Source organism: Anolis carolinensis, chromosome 4 (assembly GCF_035594765.1).
Source record: "Anolis carolinensis isolate JA03-04 chromosome 4, rAnoCar3.1.pri, whole genome shotgun sequence".
In the NCBI taxonomy this organism is placed as follows: Eukaryota; Metazoa; Chordata; class Lepidosauria; order Squamata; family Dactyloidae; genus Anolis; species Anolis carolinensis.
Genome location: NC_085844.1, coordinates 234,126,336 through 234,146,701, shown reverse-complemented (window position 1 = coordinate 234,146,701; position 20,366 = coordinate 234,126,336). Strand labels below are relative to the sequence as shown.

The window sequence follows — 20,366 nt, the reverse complement described above, 5'->3', positions numbered from 1 at the left end:
TGTTTAAGTGAGGTGTTAATGCTAACTTTATTTGTTTAGATTTTACCAAGGTTCATGAGGTAGAAACCCAAATGACCAGAAATTTATAAATGAACCTTCAGACAGGCTCAGTTTGGCTGACTAGCAGCAAAGAATGCCAGAATTAATTTTAGAGAAACCAAGTCTTACAGAAAGAGAAAGAATGAGGAAGTATAATACTCTTTTTCTTCTTGGTCAATGGTTCTCAACCTTCCTAATGCCGCAACCCCTTAATATAGTTCCTCAAGTTGTGTTAACTACCAACCATAACATTATTTTTGTTGCTACTTCATAACTGTAATTTTGCTACTGTTAGGAATCGCAATGTAAATATCAGACATGCAGATAGTCACTGGACCAAATCTGGCAAAAATACCTGATACACCCAAATTTGAATACTGGTGGAGTTGGCAGGGGGAGAGGTGGTTGATTTTGTCATTTAGGAGTTGTTGTAGCTGGGATTTATAGTTCACCTACAATCAAAGAGCATTTTGAACTCTTTGATGGAATTGAACCAAACTTGGCACACAGAACTCCCAGGATCAACAGAAAATACTGGAAGGTTTTGGTGGTCATTGACCTTGAGTTTTGGAGTTGTAGAGCACAGTGGACTCAAACAATACTCGATCTGGGTTGCTGTGATTTTTCCAGGCTGTATGACTATGTTCCAGAAGCATTCTCTCCTGACATTTCATCCACATTTATGGCAGGCATCCTTAGTGGTTGTGAGGTCTGTTGGGAAATTTTCTGCTTGAGGCAAGTGTAGATGTTGCCATTGACTACCTTGATTAGCATTGAATGGCCTTGCAGCTTCAAAGCATGGCTGCTTCCTGCCTGGGGGGAATCTTTTGTTAGGAGGTGTTAGCTGGCCCTGATTTGGGAAGCAGCCAGGCTTTGAAGCTGCAAGGCCATTCAATGTTAATCAAAGTGGCCAACTGCAACATTCACATTTGCCTCAAACAGATATTCCACAGATATATAAACCTCACTTGCCTAGAGAAGAACAGGCAGAGAGATCTTCAGCCTTCTCTACCAAAGAGGCTCCCAAGACCATCAGAAATATGTGTTTTCTGATGATCTTTGGCGACCGCTCTGACACCTCCCCCCCCTTATGATTCCCCCCAGGAGTCCCAAACGCTGCTGAAAAACGCTGCTGTAGGTGGTTGAAAGATCTGATGAAGAAGGCTCTGATTACTCAGAACTGCTAGTTTTCTACCTTTTCCCATCTATCTTCATGGACTTTTCCTTGCAGCCAGAAAGCTTCTATCCAGTGTTACCTGTCTCCACAGATTCTGCTTTATCCTATAATTGTCACTTCTCTCTCATATATATATCCTCATGAATTGATGCAAAGTATATAGGTACAGGTTGATTTTGTCATCTGAACTGTACCTTCTGGAGATCCACGTATAAAGGAGAATGGTATCCTAGGATGACTTGCTGGGAGTGAGCTGGATGATACCTGGAACAAATGGAAGAAGCCTGTGAGTCAGATCCATCCCAGGGCCTTACATACCCAGCACTACAGCACATTTTCAAAAATGTTGTTTAGCAGACATATAAAATGGAAAGATTGTACTTAATTGCCCACAACCACAACAGAAGGGCTGTTACTGTTTGTTATAAGTGAACAAACAGTAACAGCCCAAAGAATAAAAAATCATATAAACAGAAGATGATTGAAGGAACAAAATTATATACTAAATGAAGATGAAAGCATGTTATTTTGAATAACAAAAAGGGGGAATGGAACAGGCAATTGCTGGCAGTTATAAAAACAGATATAGAGAATACTAAGTGAACTGAATGAATGGAATACATTTATACGATTGGAGCTATCAGACCCATGGGTTTGGATGAAGTGCGTGAGAAAATTGAAGCCACTCTTTGTGTCATGAACTCAGCCATGTTATCAGGAGTTTAGTTTCAACAAACAACAGGAAAGTCAGGCAGAATCAAGAGTCTGATATCAGAGAAGCCACATTCAGGAGCCCTTGGAAGTCAAGTTGGAATAACTACAAACCACAAACAGAGAGGTGTTGGCCAATGTCGAGATCCAAAGTCCAAGTAGCCGAAGTCAAAATTCCTTGAAGTCAAGCCAGTGAAGCAACAGAGTCAAGTCAAGAACAAATGAATCAGATAACACCAAAGCCAAGATCACAACCCAGGGTCAGAAATGCAGGTAGTCAGAATGTTAAAGTGAGGCTTCAAAAGAACAGAATGTTTGAGGTGTCAGAAGAGCAGCAGAGTCAGACAAGAAACAACAATGTTGCCCGCTACAACAAGGCTCAATGATGAGGGCCTTTTATTCTATGATCTCAGCTGTTGCTTGTTTAATGATAGTTTCTCTGCTAATCTTTTGGACCTGCAATACTCTACCCACTCATTCCTATACCCAAAGGTGAGGGTATGTTTAACTTTTCTCTAGCCTGTTCAAGTGTGCTTGCTGCCACTTGCTCAGATGACTGGGGCATGATCAGGGCCATAGCCAGAAAAAAATTCGGGGTGGGTTTTGAAAATTTCAGGGTGGGGGGGGGGTTGAACCCCTGGCCTCCCCCCCCCCCCACCTACAGACCTGTCAATATTTGTTTGAGATAGTGTCTGGAGGGACTCTTAATTTTTTGCATCTCATAGACTTAGCATGGGGATTTGGTTAACCAGTTAAAATTCATGAGTAAACCAGTTTTTTTTTAACTGACAATTTTCAGGGGGCCCGGCTACAGGCCTGGGCGTGATTGCTTCTACTGAAACCTCATCTTCAGCAGTCACTGAACCAGGCTAGGTTGCAGCTGACCTCCATCTCTGCTGCTGGCCCATGCAGCAACTCCTCACTCTCACTATTGGAGTTGGACATGACAGTGTCTAATATCTATACTAGGCTTGATCGATCCATGAAAAATTTGATTCTAAACTCGTTTCAAAACTAGAGGGGGCAGTTTTTTCGTTTTTGTTGCTAATAACGAATTTGGCCCCCAAAATTTTTCGAAATTAACGAAAATTCGTTATTTTCTAAATTAATTCGTTAATGGCGGACGCGCATGCGCGGTGGCCCAAAAACAGCCCGAAGGGGGGGGGACTTAGGGGGCTCTCCCGCCCTCATTTTTTGAGTGATCTTCTTCAAACTTGGTACATTGGTAGAACACATTTAACACTGATAGCTCACCAAAATGTGGAACGTTTCCCTTATCCTCTGATTTTTGGCAAATTTTCATAGCTTTTATAATAAACCTTTTTTTAATAATTGCAGTAATCTGTTCCTGGTTTGAAAGTCTTATTTCCTGTTAAATTGGGTTGTCTTTACTGTGAAAGTCATTGTTCTACTTCAGAAACTTTGTTTTTGTGGCTGAAACTTTGTTAAATTGGTGTGTGTGTGATATATATTGTGTATATATAATATATATATAGTCCCTGCTTGTGTGTGTGTGTGTGTGTGTGTGTGTGTGTGTAGGTAAAGGTAAAGGTATCCCTTGACGTTAAGTTCAGTCATGTCTGACTCTGGGGGTTGGTGCTCATCTCCATTTCTAAGCCCAAGAGCCAGTGTTGTCCATAGACACCTCCAAGGTCATGTGGCCGGCATGACTACATGGAGTGCCATTACCTTCCCAGAAACACCCAGAAAATGGGAATTCCAGACAGGAAACAATCAGGGCCAGCTAATACCTCCCAACAAAGGATTCCCCCAGGTAGGAAGCAGCCAGGCTTTGAAGCTGCAAGGCTATTCAATGCTAATCAAGGTGACCAATTGCAACATTCACACTTGCCTCCCACAGACAAGAGTTCTTTCTCCCACCCTGGACATTATTCCACAGGTCTATAAACCCCACTTGCCTAGCTTCGCACAGACGTCAAAACCTCTATGTCTGCCACAGATGTGGGTGAAACGTCAGGAGAGAATGCTTCTGGCACATGGCCATAGAGCCCGGAATACATACCACAACAGTGTGATCCCGGCCATGAAAGCTTTCGACAACACAACCACAGTATCCATTCAAGTTCATGTAGCGTGGTATGGACTGGAGACCTGTATTGGGGGGAGGGAGGGTGCGAATCTGGGCCCCTGGGAGCAGCCGAGGACGGGCCTGGCCCACACCCCCTCGCATCCCGGGCCTCTTCCTTCCTCTTCCTTTTGTTATTTAAACTATATATTGTGAAATTATGGTGTGTTTTTTTTCATGCGTGTTCTGTGTTCAAGATAGGGAGACCAAAGAGGAAAAGCAAGGGAGGGACGGAGGCCCCAACACTTCCGGCTCCCATGCGAACTCCCCCCTTGTGTGCCTTGGAGGGTGGAGCATGCGCACTGGCTCTCCCTTTCTCTATGGCTCTTTTCAGGTCGCTTGGGAACCCGAAGTGCCTCCTCCCTTTGCCTTTGTGTCCAAGAAGGAGAGAAGGACGTTGCAAGGTTTGCATTGAGGGTGTTTCTCTGGTGGGTTTGGCTTGGAAGGGGGCTCATTAAGGCCCAATTAATTAATGCACTGAGCTGAGGCGAGGCGGCGGCGGCGGCGGCCATTTCCCCCCTCCGTCTTCCTCCTCCTCCTCGGCCTCCTTCCCCCTCGCCCCCTCCCATTGGCTGAGCCTCCCATTGGCTGAGGGGCAAAAGGAAAGGAGTTTGGGTGCTTTGCAAAAGCTTTTTTTTCTTTTCGAAAAAAACGAAGAAATAAGAAAAAACGGCCTCTCGCGATTCGAAACCGCGATATCCAGACGTGTGGACAACCAAGGTTCGATATTGTTTCAAAACAATTGAAAAAAACGAATCAATAACGGTAAACGGGGAAAACGAATTATTTGAGCAAGCCTAATCTATACAATTGGGACTGTAGTGGAATAGCAGGTTGTTGTGATAAAGTCCTTAGTAACATTTCCTGGTCTTGTTGTATAAGAATTTTCTTCCACAGCTATCTCACAATATTGCAGAACAGAGGAAAGTCTTGGAAGAATATCACAACGGTGCAGTTGCAGCAAAATAGAAAAAAAGCCAACACAGCACACATGCACTGGTCAAGACAAACCAGGTAAGAAACAGGCCTGTGCAAATGACACACTGCCCCCCATTTACACCCCCACACACACACACACAGCTACTACACCCTGCCATTATGCATAATGCCATCATCTATATCCACACTTGATTTTTTTTAACCTATGCTGGATCTGAAAAAGAAAAGAATTTGTGGAGAGAGGATTTACCATGCACCATATGATAGCCCCATGTCTGGGAGATTTTGATTTTCACCCTTGTCATTTGAAACTTTCACTGTCTGACAAATCATACTGGTCTTTGTTCTTGGAAAAACCATTGTGCTGAAGATGATATTACTGTTGCTAAGAGCAACCCCTTGCTTGGCATATATTAATTTAGGCATCATCATCATCATCATCATCATTCAGTCCTAAATTTTAATAACATCCTGCCATTGAGAAGTGGATCCTAGTCTTCAGCTCCATTAGTTTCAAATTATGTGTGAATGAATGGATGAATCACTTTTGCAGTCATGCTAACCTTTGGAAAAGTTTGTTTCCCATCTTTCTGTTAATGGATAGCAACAGGGGGACTTTTCATCCATGCCACCTAGTTCACCCATATTGGAAAATCAAAAGCTTTGTGTGTAATAAAATGGAGTACAGTGAACATGGTGTTCTCCCCTATTACTTTTATCAAGCAATAAAGGAAAGGACATCGGATCAAATTATTGACGATATCATAAGCCCAGAAGTGGAATGTATTAACAATCTGATTGCAGATGCATTTTCTTATGATTAGTGTCATGTGGCCATTTTTAGTCTTCTTTTGCAATTACCGAGAGAATTGGATTTGCAAAACCTGCAAAACATCTGACTAAATGGTAGTCCAGGTCTTTGTGTCTGGATCATTTTTATTTGAGCTACAACTACTTTTATAAAATCTCCAAGTGCTCTGAATTGGCAGCTGTAGTTAATCCTTTGCCATCCCACTTTTCCAGCTGCTTTTAAAATGTCCCAGTTTTTTCATGTGTGCCTTCAAGTTGTCTGTTGACTTATGGCAGCCCATTAATGTCATAGGATTTTACAAAGCAAGGATTTCTCAGAAGTGGGTGTCCCAAGTCTTTCCTCTGAAACTTACAGCAGTCAGTATTCATTGGTGGTCTCCCAATCAAGTACTAACCAGGGCTGACCCCACCAAGCTTCTAAAGACAGATGAGATCTAGTGCCTTTAGGTTATTTAATCCCCTGAGGATATTTAGACTGCCAAAAAGACAAACGAGTCTGCCTTAGAGCAAATCAAGGCTGAGGTCTCACTATACATCAAAATGGCTAAACTGAACCTGTCATGCTTTTTGCATCTCATGATATGATATGACTTGCTGGAAAAGATGGGGATGCTTGGTAAAGAGAAAGACTCATTACAGAAAGGGATGATTTGGTGCGAAAGGCCCCACCCCTGTATTTGAAAGACCACGGTAGGCTAGGGCACTTAAAGAAGCTATTTCATTCCAAGGGTCAGTATGACTTCACAGCAAATAAAAACAATCTGCTTTGTGTTTACGTTTTTCTAATTTTAAGTTAATTTTTCTGTATCATCTTGGTAAGGGAAGTAGCTACTAGCATTTTCCAGGTGACTACATCCCAGGGTTTAGTTTGAACTTTTAAATATGTACACAGCTCAAAATCTATTTTGGGTACAGTGCTCAGTACCTTGGACAGATCTTTTCAATTACTTTTTGGTAACAAAAGAGCAACAAAGTCACATGCAAAGCCCAACATAACAAATAAGAGTAAAGTTATTTTAGCAACATACAAGTAAAGGATCCTTGTTACTTTCACAAGTAATTTCTTACATGCATTTTTAGTGGCCTTTTGTCAGGAATTTTATCACAGTTTATGTAATTCATCTCTCTAAGGTTTCCCATTATCAATGGAAAGGAATGGGAAAGCAATAAGCTTGGCAAACAGAGAAAGAGAGAGACAAAGAGAGTGAAAAAGAGACTAACTGATGGAATGATATTCAATGAATTTTATATTCCTCTTCCTAAGTTTTCTTTTTTCCTTTCCCATCTCCATTCATACTGTTCTCTATTTTTCAAGAAACGTTTTATATAATAGCCAGCTGCCAACAATTTACTAGAAAATTGGAGACAAATCCTGTAACTGGAGGGGGGGGGATGAATTCTGACCCCTTGTCCAAGTGCCAAAATATAAAATATTAACAATTCATTGCCTACTAATCTGTTCTTTTTTTCAGTGCATTTCCACCTCACTCTCAAGAATATTCAAAGGAATCATGCAGAGTTTATTATTACGATATTAAGCCCTACCAATATAGATCTAAACCTGTTTGCTTGCCCTGACCAGAGTGAACCAATTGACTGAGTGGATTTTAAAAAGGTCTCATTGAGTCATTGGATATGTTTTAGTTGACAATAATGAACTGACTTGTGCCGTATTCTGCTTTTCTGTGCATGATTTGTTCTGGTGCATCACCCCGTCCCCCTTAAAATATTAACTTTTCCATTAGAGGCAACATCAAGTTTCAGCCAAGTAAAAATTGCCACTAATTTGCAAAGCGGGCGATGCGTGAGCTAACATGTATCAATAGCATTTGACTGATTTGGACTGGATGCTGATGGAGGCAACATGTCAGTAGTGAATAAATTGTATTCATTTATGGTCTTTTTGCCTTATGGTCCCAAAGGCCTGATTTTGTCTTGTGCTGGAGTTACAGCTATGCACTGCAGAGATCTCCATAGAGAATAATTGAGCTCTCCTTGCTGTATGAGGCAAATAACATTAGGAAGGACACCCTGTTTGACTACATGTACAAAAACCACCAGAGGATTCTGGGAGTATTAGTCCAAAATGAGAAACTTTCCAAGTACTTGAACTAGCATTATCTATGGGCCCTTCTATACGGCCATATAATTTACAATATCAAGGCAGATAATCCACATTATCTACTTTGAAATTGATTAGCAGTCTACACTGCCATATAATCCAGTTCAAAGCAGATAATCTGGATTTTATACAGGTGTGTAGAAGGGGTCTAAATCTAACAATAATGAGTTCAGTGACATCTGTTCCCCTGTTCCTCCTTTGAAACATTAGTTCTTTCCTACAACTTTTGTTAGTGCTTCTTGTGATTTCACATGGTTTGTATTTGATTAAAAATGGAAAATTATGTGCAAATGTATAAATGTTTATTAAACCAACTTATGAACCAATATTTCAATATTCAGATGGACTATGCCAGGGGTCCCCAAACTTTTTAAACAGGGGGCCAGTTCACGATCCTTTAGACCATTGGAGGGCCGGACTATAGTTGGCCACCAAGCAATAATAATAATAATAATAATAATAATAATAATAATAATAATAATAATAATAATAGAGAAGAGGAGAACCCTTGGGTCATTTAGCCCAACCCCCTTCTGCCTTTGTGCTGTGGGGGCCGGATAAATGGCTTTGATGGGCCGCATGTGGCCCCCGGGCCTTAGTTTGGGGACCCCTGGACTATGCTAATCAATCTTTCTTCTCTTGGTGACTCTCACAGGTGCTGGAATATAATTCTTGTAACTGCAAGTCTGTGTGATCTTTATTTATGGAAGATGACCTTGGAGTATCAGAAAACGAAAACGTTGTTAGGTTCTGGCATTAGGTCTGGAGCTTACAAACTGAGAAGAATGAGTGGGGCTTTTCAGATGTTCCCATCTGTATGGGTTTGGACTTTCGAAGAAGAGGTGATGAGGAGTCACTGGTTTGTGCTCATAATCACCTTATACACATATTCTATATACTTGAGAATGCATAACATAATATGAGCATGTATTAGTAAATCCAAAACACCTGTGGCTCATCATTATCATTATCATTGTCAACATCCAGCTTTCAGTAGCTGCAGATTTTCAAGCAGGCTGTAGAAACTCATTCCACTCTGCAGAGACAGAGAAGAATGCTTTTCTCTTAGAATGCCTGGAAAACTGATCTGAATGTCTGTTCTTTCCTCTCTTTACCTATTAAAGTGGGGCCTATATCCCCCAATGGCAGATGATCATGTCTGATCATAGAAGTTAAGCAGGTTCAGTCTTTCTTGGCAATTGGACGAGAAACCAGCAATGAATGATTGTGGTGCATAATTTCAACTCTGGGACAAGTACAGCGCCACATGCTATATTTCAGAGGAAGGAACTGGCAAAGCGTCCTCTAATGACCTTATCACATTGACAAAAATTAGTGCATGACTTCCAGCTGAGGCTCCACCCCCAACCAGGGTAGAACCGTCCTTGGACACTTCCCCCAAACATGGTAGCCTTCTCATGTTATGCTTGCTCCAATGGAGCCAGCACATTTCTGCCTTGTTTGGGCGATGTTTCTCCATGCGATGGGGGGAGCACCGGCACTCAGGAGTTGTGTGTGGGGCGAGAAAGTCACACTTGCACCCGTCGTTTTGCCACAGTTGCTGGTAAATTGCATTGGGGGGTGGGGGGGGGGAAGGATGTTTTCAAAACAGGAAAAATCAGGCCTGCAATCTGGCCCTAAGTGCAGAAACCAAATCCAGTGGGGCGGCGCCTACATCATGATGATGAATGACAACTGTGCCGAAGTACAGCTTTGAACAGCTTTAAGGATATGAGCTGTTATTGCTGCATTCCTTTTAATATCTTAACATAATCAGTAACCATCATTTCAGTGCACTTGTGATCATTTCATTTTGATAGACTGGCTATGAAATGATACTTTCAGGAAAGCAATGTGTACCTATGTACTGGGGGAAAAGCAGAATTTTGCAGAACACATGAAAGGGACTTCCATATTTATAGAATGATACTTTGCAGACTTGGATATCCTAAGCACTCAGTATTTTGCTTTGTTTTGCTGTTGTTGACATTTTGTTGTATTTGATCATATTTTAGTACTGCTATAACTCCAGTTAGCTACCTTGAGTGATATGGAGTTATTATAAGGGTGGGATATATGCTGTTTTTAAAAATAATGAAAGAATATAAATAAGAAACTTCATGAAACCTGCACAAATCAATTAAGTGAATAATTCCCTAAAAGCCATGTGATCAGACTAATTGGATTAGTTAGTGGAAATTTCTTTTGTCGGCTGAGCCTTTTTCTGGCAGTTTTTGAAGTAGACTCAATTTCTCTTCTCATAGAATTACCTTGATTTGTGCTAATTAGAAGGGAATGCTTTTCACACTATGGGGATAAATGTCATTACCTCTTGCTATTTTTCTGCAGGTCAAGCCACTGTACTTGTCCCAGAGTTGTAATTATGCACCACAAGCAGACTCTGTGTTCAAAAAAGGACTCTTGTGGTTCATTCACATAGCCCAATAGTGACTTGTTTCCCTACCATAATCCAGCCTTTATTGTATGGAGAAACTAATTATGTGCACCAGCAGTGCCTGCATTTCTTATTTCTGGGAGTTAACACTCTCCAGGGCTTTCCAGTAGAGTTCAGAAGTAACAGGCTAGAAGCAATGTGAACTTAACTAGGTACAGAGTGGTGATGATAACTTAAAAGCAATGCAGCACGCAAGCAAAAACACGGAAGACTTGAGTGGCTTAGTAGGCTTTGCATTAAGGGAAAGGGTGAAGAAACCAGGATGTGTGCCAGAACAACAACAACAACAACAACAACAACAACAACAACAACAACAACAACAACAACATTTTATTTCTTACCCACCTGTCCTCACAGCTCTTGGTGGGGCACAACATAGTTACAAGACATCACCATAAAACATTATGTAGAATACATATCTGAAAATATATCTCTATAAAATACTTGGACTAAATGGCCCATGTGGTCTCTTCCAACTCTATGATTCTATGACCAGTAATGGCTGTTATTGAGTCCAAATGCTTTATTCCAATTCACCATAATCAAATACAGGATCATGAAGGAATTAAAAGGAACAGTTTCGCCACACATGTTTACCAACGAGCACTCATGCTGACGTGCACCTCACTATGTGGATTTGCTTCCTCTCCATGATTAACCCATTCCCTGCCATAGATAAGCAAGACCTGTGAATAGTTTGCCATCAAAAATTCAAAATTGCAATTTTTCTTTTCTTTTCTTTTTTTAAAAACAAACCATGGAGCGGCAGATTTGCAAGACGGCAGGGTTATAAGGGTATGCATATATATGACTGTGGAACCGCAGATTTTCCAATGGGTACAGTTGCACAAATGAGGAGAGCTGTGATGTAGGGCCGGGCTTTAGCATAGCAGGTTAAACCACCAGCTGCAGTAGATCTTGTCAATCCAAGGTGAGCTCCTGGCCTTTAAGCTAGCTTCCACCAACTTAGCAAAACAATAGATAATAGTGAATAGATAAATAGATACCATTTTAAAAAGCGGGGGAGGTATTTTAAAGGTACCAATAAGGAAAAACTGCCAGAAAAATGCTGGCAAATCAACCAAAAAAGGAGGGTTATGAACAGATCTTTGGCAGGGAGATGGAGGGACAGCACCCCCCCCCCCCACGGCCAGAAATGGGCACAAGCCTTTTAGATGCTGAAGATGGGGAAAAGTCAATATATACCTCCTTCTTTGTACAATTGTCTGCATTGAATGTTTGTTGTATATGTGTGTTCTGTGATCCGCATTAGTCCCTTTTGGTGTGAGAAGGGTGGAATATAAATACTGTAAAGGCCCGGGTTGTGGCGCAGGCTGGTGAGCAGCCAGCCAGCTACAGCCAGCTGCAACAAATCACTCTGACCAAGAGGTCATGAGTTCGAGGACAGCTCAGAGCCTGTGTTTGTCTTGTCTTTGTTCTATGTTAAAAGGCATTGAATATTTGCCTTATATGTGTAATGTGATCTGCCCTGAGTCCCCTTCGGGGTGAGAAGGGCGGAATATAAATACTGTAAATAAATAAATAAATAAATAAATAAATAAATACTCATTCCAGTGTATTCACTATCTATTGCAATGCCAGTGTTGTGAAATATTTGCTTCATATGATCATGTATTTGGACACAAAGACATGGATTTGAATGACAGGAAAATAGATTTTATTTAAACTTTAGGAAGAATTTTTTGATGGTAAGAGCTGTTCGACAGTGGAATATCCTGTCTCAAAGTGTGGCTCTATATCATTCATTGGAGGTTTTTAAAAATAGTCTAGATGGGCATCTGTCAGGAGGTCTCTGATTGTGTATTCCTGCATGGCAGGGGTTTGGATATGGATTTTATGATAACTCCATCCTGTTAGAGGGGGGTCAACTAAACATTTTTATTTCAAAACACATGTCTTTAGTGTGCTTCCAGGTGGACAATTCCATCTACTACCCATCAAAAGTCATTGTGTAGCTCTTCCAGCTTTCACTCCTTAATGGTTCTTTTTCTGATATGAAAAAGGCTGAAAGAAGTGACGAGAAGCCACAGGGAACAGCAAAATCAAGAAGCAATGTAAAATTCTATGAATGAGGCTAGGCAGCTGCACAATACAAGAATATTCTGTAGGCACTCTAGGTTTCAGGAAATCCATTACATAGCAATTTAGTCTCATCAACTGATCATTCCAGTAATCTCACTTAAATGACTGGATATCTAGAGGATCAATTTCTATAGCTGCCAGCTAGAAATAGCTGGTGGCTTCAGCAGAATCTCTACTCCAGCCTTCCTGAAGCCACGTCTCTCTCCTAGTCACCATGGCCAATGGTCAGGAATCTCGGCACTGTAATTCAATGTCAGGTTGCCAGATTAAAAACGTGTGTGTGTGTGTGTGTGTGTGTGTGTTTGTAGAACAAGGAATTTCATCTGGTGCCTCTTGTTGCCTGGTTATAAGACAAACAATATCCACTGAAGTTCCCTCTTCTGTACAATGTTTAAGAACATTAAGAGCACTCTCCATTGCTCAGTCTGACAAACCTAAGTCCAAAACATCTGTAGGGCCTCAGTATGATGATAAGGTTAGAAAAGCGATCTGTTTTGGAATGCAGCTTCTATACAACTCCCAGAATCCCATAGCCACACTAGCTATGCTGCCTAATTGATTATGGGAGTTGTAGTTCCCAAAACATATCATATAGTGCCTCCTTCAATGAATGATCCAATAGCAGTCTGGGTACAAAAAATGAAGGGTATTCCTCCTTTAAGGATTCCCAAGGAAATATCTCACAGGGAAGTCCCAGACTTCTGGTGCTCAGGTGGGGAAGATGACATTTCTAGTATTTACAAAAAAAACCTTTACCATCGCAAAACTATTTTGACTACTGGATTATCCAATCACAAAGTGCCGGTGAAGTATAGGAATTGATGATGATACCATTAATGAAGACAAAAACTGTACAAACTGTCCTTATAAAAGCACAAATGCCGTAATGGCACAATAGTGTCAATAATCAGCTACCTTCACAAGACTGAATATCAAATTGAGTAGCACTGCATGTAGGTCCTAGGAAGATCTCTGGCTGACCATTTTAAATATTCCTCCCCAAATTGGTATTTCCAAGTTTCCATGGGATGTTGCCATGGTTGTTAATGTGAAAAGGCTATTAGGATTTTTATTGATCTTCTCTGAGCTTTTGTGTTGGTCATTGTAGACTTTGGGTGATAGACATTTCCTGAACAAATTAAAAACTTCTTTGAAGTGAATCAGCTCCTTTCAGACAGTGAGTTAATCATCAGCCACAGTCCTTTTTCAGCAGGATACCCAAATGTGTGAAAAAACAGCTGTCAATGGCCATAACTCAAATCCATTTTGCAGAGAAAAGCAGTGCTGTGGACAGACGGAGGATAATGAACACAGCAAAGGTGCTTTTAGCATTGCTTGTGTGGGGACTGAAACTGAAGGAAAGGGAGAATAAACTTTATTCAAACTTTACTATTCTGTCCCTAACCAATGTTTTGGTCTTGATGGTTACATTTTAAGCTTATCCCAGGTAACAATAGTTGGGATAATAAGTACTATGTTTTTGGCATGATGGGATAGGGGCAAACTCAGATGGAGAATTCCCTATGTACAATGCCTAGCAATACTGATTAGAGAGTAAGGACAACAATGGTTAAAGAAACTAACAACCTTGTCACACAGCCACCGAAATAGCCCCACGTCGTTGGAGGGCATGGGAAACCCTGCATCCCATGCACCACGTTGTCTGGCTCCTGTTCCAGCTGATCCCATGGGGAGAAGCGTTGACCACGTGGATTCCCCTTATTGCCCTAGTGGCAACATGGGAACCACACATGTTGCCACAGCCCCACTTGCATCATTTGATGGGACTCGTCTGGCTCTGTGGGTAATCTAGGGCAGAGCCAGTGTATGCTGCTGAACTCTGCCCTTGTGATGAAGTGGTGTAAGGACCCTTCTACACTGCCATAGTATTTAGACTACCAAAGCAGTTTATCCACATTATGTGATTTGAACCGATTATATGAGTCTACACTGCCATATAATCCAGTTCAAAGCAGATAATCTGGATTTTATGTGGCAGTGTAGAAGGGACCCCGGCCTCAGGCTCTTTCTACGCTGCCATATAAAATCCAGATTATCTGATTCGAATTGAATTATATGGCAGTGTAGACTCAAATAATCCTGTTCAAAGCAGGTAACGTGGATTATCTGCTTTGATAATCTGGGTTATATGGCAGTGTAGAAGGGGTCTCAGAGGAAAGTAACCCACAACCTAAAAATGATCAAGAAAACTGCAGCAGTTTTTAAGAAATACCTTTTGCAAGGTGCAAACATTCCACTACACACAGTAAGGAAAGGGTTATTATTTACATTTCTGAAGTTTGAAAAAAAAGGATGAAGGTTATTTTTCAGTCATCCGTATAGCCACTTGTGCCTCTGTGTTATATTTATCATAAGTCTGACTGAATGGCAAGGAGTCAAGGTTAGCATTGTTCCTTGTATTGCAGCTGATGTACACAAATGGTAGAAATCGCTCATTATCTCTCCCTACCTGTTTTTTCTTCCTGTAACTGAATGCTAGTAAATAGTTATATTATATAAGTACTTAGAGCAGTCTGCATTCTTAGATAGATGTAGTCAATAGCAATTTTCAAAACCATTGCAATACTGAAGAGTAAACTCTCCTGGTCAACAAGACTAATTAGAGATGTACTGATAGTTTTTGAGTAGGATGGCAGGTAGGAAGGAGCGCATTTGCATGCAGGTGTTCTTTTTGCATGCCTGCCCTCCTGCAAATTAGTTGAAAGGCTTTGGTATATTTTCTATGTATTTGTTCATGGCCTTTTGCTCTGTAGAGAGAGTAGAACACCAGTGACTCACTGAGTGTGTTACTGAATGCAGATTTCACACAGGAGAAATTATCTTCCTCAATGCTGTATGACTTGTTTGCTCTTCTTTTTATGAAATAGAAGTAAATAAACACTCATGTTCCATTTGGATTTTAAATCATTTAGATAGTTTAATCCGGAACAGTATCATTGCCTATCAAGACCCGCTACTGCACCTGTCCTGTAATATTTATATCTCTTTTTTTTAGTCCACTTATGAAGTTTGTAAAAGTTGCATTTTTATCAGTTTCATCGTACAATGGGTTCTTGGAATCTACTAAGTTTTGGTTCCAGGTCCTTTTGTAGATACCATAATCAATGGATGCTTAAATCCCAGCATATATAAAAGTGTACATAAAACAATTCTTTTTCCAGGAAAATCAATTCATTTTTATTTATATTTATTTATTGATTTACATCACTTTTACCCCGCCTTTCTCCCCAAGGGGACTCAAAGCGGCTTACAATAAATAGGCAAAAATTCAATGCCTAAAAACAATGTAAAAACAACAATTCATATAAAACAATCTACAAAACAACAATTCATATAAAACAGATACCATTAGAAAATAAAATCACATTATATAAAAATTTTAATCATGTCCAAGATTTAATTTAACACATGGCTCAGAAATTCACAGACATCCAAAATCTCCTGTGTTTAAGAGTTTCTGCTCTCAAATATTAAGACTTGGCAGTTACTAAATATTTAAAATATAACACATCAGAGTTTCCCCAGGAAACTGAAGTGTAGTGTTTGATCATATATTTTGAAGCCTATGCATGAAACAGTGAACCTTAAGTACTCCTTTGAATCTGCCCTTTTATGCAGTGCAAAGATAGCACCTAAATTATAGCATGTAGATGAGCAAACAGATGAAATATTAAAAGAAGGAAATGGTACCAAATGTAGATTATCTGAAGTTACATATTGTCTTTGGCGGGCAAAATATAAATATAATCTGTTCTGTAGGTTTTGTAGCTAAGATAGCTTCAGCTTTGTTCTGACTTTATATAGTTGATATGTTTATTGTCTCCTTTCCGGCTATGAAGTGCAAATACAGTAGAGTCTCACTTACCCAACATAAACGGGATGGCAGAATATTGGATAAGCGAATATGTTGGATAATAAGGAGAAACTTATTAAACACCAAATTAGGTTATATTTTACAAATTAAGCACCAAAACATCATGTTATACAACAAATTTGGCAGAAAAAGTAGTTCAATATTCAGTAATGCTACGTAGTAATTACTGTATTTATGAATTTATCACCAAAATATCACGATGTATTGAAAACATTGACTACAAAAATGCATTGGATAATCCAGAATGTTGGATAAGCGAATGTTGGATAAGTGAGACTCTACTGTACTAGATAAGAAGCCCAGCAATGTTGAGAAAGCTACTGCAGGCAGCCAAGGTAAGAGTTAGAAAGGACTGCATGAGTCAGTTGCCTGCAATGCAGGAATATATGAACTTAGAATGAGTCTACACAGGTAAGAAAACTTGTACTCATTCCAAAATCACTTCCTACTGTCCCCATAATGTTTGCCTACTTCTGGCAAGTACCATGGGATCCACAGCATCAAACCTACTTTATTCCACTTTGGGCAATGTTGGGGGATACAGGGTATTCCACAGCTTCAAGGCAGTTTGGACAACAACATCAGGTACAATTCACATCTTCCCTGCACTCTACGGCTAAAAAAAGCCAATGCAATTCTAGGCTGTATCAATACGAGTATAGTGTTGAGATCAAGGGGATTCATAGAGTCCCACTCTATTCTGCTTTAGTCAGATCTCATCTGGCAATTATTATTGTTATTATTATTATTTGCATCTCACTTTTGCTTTCTAAAAAAGAGACTCAAGACCTCTGAAACTGTCCAATTTTGGGCACGACAATTCAAGGAGGATATTGACAAGTTATAATGTGCCCAGAGAAGGGCAACAGAAATAATACAAGATTTGGAAGCCATTGCCAAGCCCTAGGAGAAAGGACTTAGGGAGCTGGGTATGCTTAGAAGAGAAGGCTGACAGGGGACATGATAGGCAGAGAGGGGACATGTGAAAGAATTTCATACTGAGGAGGGGAGCAAATTTGTTTTTTGTTACTCTGGAGACTTGGATGTGGAGCAATAGTTTCAAATTTTGGGGAAAACTGCATGACCATAAGGACTGTTTGGAAGTGGAATGTCCTGCCAGGGAATGTGGAAGAGTTTGTTTCTTTTAAGCAGAGGCTGGAGGGCCATCTGTCGGGAATGCTTTCATTCTTTGTTCCTGCATGGGAAAGGAATGGGACTGGATGGTCTCTTCCAATTCTATAATTCTATCTGAAAAATACTACCTGTACTCTGAGGCTTGAAAAAACGTGCTATTGCTGCTCATATGACTATCGCAGAATAGCAGCTTCATGTGCTAGTCTTTTGATAGCCAGTGCTAAAATTGTGGAATTAGAGATTCCACAAGAAAATAAATAGGTGCTTCTTGTTCTTTTCCTTTGCTACACACAGTGGTCATTCCCAAGATACATTTCAAATAAGATACTATTTGCATATGATTACGATAGGCTACAGGTTCAATAAAAAGTGAAATCGTAACACTTTAGCAATCAGCAAGAGACTAGGAATAGAAAGTATTCAAAGTGGCTCCAAATTCTGTGCCAAATGTACTTTACATTCCAGACACTTTACTGCTTGACTAAAACCTCCTCTGCCAAGGACTTTGAGGTCACGTTCACCTTTAAATTGCCTCATTTCTATATGCTCATTTCCTCTGAAAGTTGTTAGTGGGTAGCAGTTTGTTAATGCTGCATTACTTTGACACCATTTGCCAAAAGACATAATGTGCAGAAGCGAGATACATGAATAGTTTGGTGGAAGAAACCTCTTTAGGAGGATGCGCTGAAGATTGAAGGCATGGAGTGGATTGAAGACTTGTCACTCCTAAAAGAAAATGTAAACTGTCTGCAGTTAGGGCAAAATAGGCATGTCTTCAACAACAAAATAACACCAGGGAGCTGCATGTGGCCCACAGGTCACACCTTGACCTGTCAAATAGCATGGTGAAGATTTTGGTAAAGCAGCCGATGTGCCCGACTACAGTTTACCTGGTCATGCTCCTCCTTAGTTTATAAGATGAGAAGCAGTTTATTGCTAGACTGGAATTTTGCTTGTGGTATAAATATGTACATTCCCTTAGGAGGCTTTACTTATCAGGGCATACGTAATTGAGGTAGAACTTTATCACACAAAGAAGGCAAGCCAGGATTGGATAACATCCTGTTTCCAGTGTGCCACCTCTCTGCAATAAACCCGTGTCCTGCTATTAATAGTAAAACTTGTAACTAGCCAGTAGCCACAGATCATTCCAAGTTCCTGTTGCCTACCTGGTGTGAAGAGGCATTCCACTTATGTGCTAGCATGCTAATATTTTGTATTCAGATTGCTCTCTGTTGTCACTCTGCTTCCTGGGTGCTAACTGCTGATGGACACATTTAAGGTCCCTACTCTATCTTCTTATTGTTCCTTTTATTTCAATTTTTTGAGTCCTGTTTTGTTGTGGTTTGCTTTATTCTTCTGTAATGTCTGACAATTTTTTAAAATTGTTTTTGCTATTAGCACTCAGCCCTTAGATCTGCAATCAATTGAAATATTTTAATAATCTGATACATCAAATAAAGTACACTAGGCAGCCCTTCAAATGATCCAGAGCTCATAGCTTTTGGAACAGTGATGCACATAATGGAGGTTATATGCTAACCCCACTTCCTACTATAGCTGGTCATGAATCTTAAAAAGCCACTTTTAGAAATCAGGAACCCCCCCCCCCCCCAGAGCAGAAACTACTTTGAAGCATCTAGTGATTTCCATGTCTGTGGTATAATAAATCCAGGTTTCAGCCCATTGTTTAAAGGTTCTATCCAATGTGCTGAAGCTGTGGTGGGAGATATGGTACCTCATCTTGGATAGCAACTGTTAGGTATAATGTAAATCCTGTCTCTGCACATAGAGTTAGAAGGGAACACAAAGTACATCTTGTCCAATCTCCTGGCACTGGAGGGCCGGGCTGTGGTGCAACTGGTTAGTAGCCAGACGCAATAAATCACTACTGACCGAGAGGTCATGGGATCGAAGCCCAAGTCGGATTGAGTTCCCGACCATTAATAGCCTAGCTCACTGCCCACCTAAGCGGCTTGAAAAACAGATGCATCTGTTGAGTAGAAAATTCTAGGTACCGCTTATGTGGGAAGGCTAATTTAACTTAATTTGCACCAACATAAAAATGCCAGCAGCATGCAGAAAGGAATGAGGAAGTATCAAAGGACTTGGTGTCACAAGTGGACGATGAAGCAGCAGCTCCCCCTGTGGCCGGAATCAAGCATACCCTCACGAAGCCGGAAGCTGGAAAAATGTTAAATTGCCTCTGTGTCTGTCTATATGTTGTATGTCTAATAATGGCATTGAATGTTTGCCATACATATGTGCATTGTAATCCGCCCTGAGTCCCCTTCGGGGTGAGAAGGGTGGAATATAAATAGTGTAAATAAATAAATATCCATTTATAGTACTCCTGAGAGATAATCATTTTATCTTTGTTCAAGAAGAATCTACCAACCTCTGGGTCAATTATTTCACTTTCATTTGCGTCTGGAGTACCCTTCCTTGCAGTTGGAATTTATAGGCTCAAATCCTGCTCTCTGGACCAATAATGTATGTAATTAAACAATAGACCCTATCCATAAAATGGTGGTGAAATGAATGTGGATGTACTGAAACCTCCATGTGCATGCTGTCACCACTGAATAATACAGAACACAATCATTTTTTAAAATGAGACATCCTGGAACTGAAACACCATGGATCTAGAGGACTGACAGTACAGTTGGGCATCTGTTTCTAAAGATTCGGTATCCAAAGATTCCATAAGTAATGGCTTGAAGATTTTCCCAAAAGGTAACTTTGCTTTTTCCATTTTATATAAGGAGCATCATTTTCTTATGCCATTATATATAATGGGACTTGAATATCCATGGATTTTGGTATCTATGGGGGTTCTGGAACCAAACCCCAGAAGATACCAAGGACTCGTTGTACATGTCAGAGCTTTGGATG

The 20,366-nt window shown here is 40.4% G+C and overlaps 1 long non-coding RNA gene across 1 annotated transcript; it reads left to right on the top strand.

Annotated features, from left to right (window-relative positions):
* Nucleotides 1-4,819: 4,819 nt before the first annotated feature.
* On the top strand, nucleotides 4,820-11,908 carry LOC134298517 (uncharacterized). Its single transcript, XR_010005622.1, has 2 exons — nucleotides 4,820-5,027; nucleotides 8,540-11,908. It is a non-coding gene; the product is annotated as an uncharacterized LOC134298517 (long non-coding RNA).
* The last annotated feature ends 8,458 nt before the right edge of the window (nucleotides 11,909-20,366 follow it).